Consider the following 1,378-nt stretch of genomic DNA (forward strand, 5'->3'; position numbering starts at 1 on the left):
TATATGTGAGAAGCAGTCCAATGGAAAGATCGATGGTTTTGCATGAAGCTGTTTGGTGCTGAATGAAATGACGTCAGATCTGTTCATAATTTGAACTCCGACAAGCAAATCAGTATTTCTTATTGGCTGCAATCATAGTAACAGCTTGCTAAAAATAACAATTACAAACATTTTACCATTTCATTTTTTGCTAATATAGAAGTGCAAAACATGTTTAGAGCAGAGATGATTCATCTCAAGGGCGGCGATGTTTCTGTTGCTGGACACTGTTGAAAGAACCTTATTCAGAGACAAGGCAGCACTCACCACATGCATCCCACCCTGTTGGGTAAATACAAATTCACCATAATGTTATTATTCCCATGAGTCAGCTCTGTGTTATTTACCACAGAAACACTGAGCTCACTGTGACATCAAAAAGGTGAAAGACCTGTTTGTTGACTCTACCTGGCATGTTTGGGTGGTGACCTCCTGGATTGACACAAGGCTGACTGAATGAAGAAAAAAATGAACAAAATGAACAAAAACATTAGTAAATGAAACGTTTATTAAGGTTTTATAAATATAGGACAGTCTGGGCAGTGAGCACAACGTAATTTTACATATTTACCATGTGGAAAAACTGAGATGTGCTGTTGAAATTTCATTGCTTTGTCATATATTAAGATATTTCAGTGATCATGTGTAGCTAAATGTTTTTACACTGACACAGGGGGATTTTCACTGGTCTGTACCTCACCCTCGACATCCCTCATCTACAGCATCACACATGCAAATTTAAGACTGACAGAGTCATAAGAGAAACACCAACCCATTACAGGAGGTAACAACCAAAGGGTTTATTTAACACTGAGCAGAGTCACTACACACACTAAGACACTGAGTTGGTGGGTGTATTCCATAATGAGGCAAATGTGTGTTTATTTTCATTGTTACGTGTCAGGGATTCATATCCCGGAGCACTCGGCTTGGGTTGACGCTCTCATTTTCACAGGCACATGTGAAGCACACGGTTGGTTTTCCCTGATAGAGAAATGTCACTAAAAGACTAAAAACATCTGAGTTCCTCTCTCAGTAGCTGAATATTTGTACAGGCTCAAAGTTACCCTGTTCCCTTAAATGATCATAAGATGTAATTTATATATACATGCATGTGGAAATATGATTTACTCTCTCACCCCCGTTCTCTGCGACCTGCTGGAGCGGGGGGGCTAGGAGGAGGAGGAGTTGGCCGTCCGACTGGGGTCTGGAATGTGGGGCCTCCCTGCTGCTGCGGAGTCGGGGCGGTCTGCCTCTCCCCACCGCAGGGAAAAGGGTAACACCACCTGGGTCTGGGTGCAGTTCCCCCTCCAGGGGCAAGGGTACCTAGACCCGGTTT

Source organism: Pundamilia nyererei, unplaced genomic scaffold (genome assembly GCF_000239375.1).
Source record: "Pundamilia nyererei isolate P.nyererei 1_Seehausen unplaced genomic scaffold, PunNye1.0 scaffold00181, whole genome shotgun sequence".
Classification (NCBI taxonomy): domain Eukaryota; kingdom Metazoa; phylum Chordata; class Actinopteri; order Cichliformes; family Cichlidae; genus Pundamilia; species Pundamilia nyererei.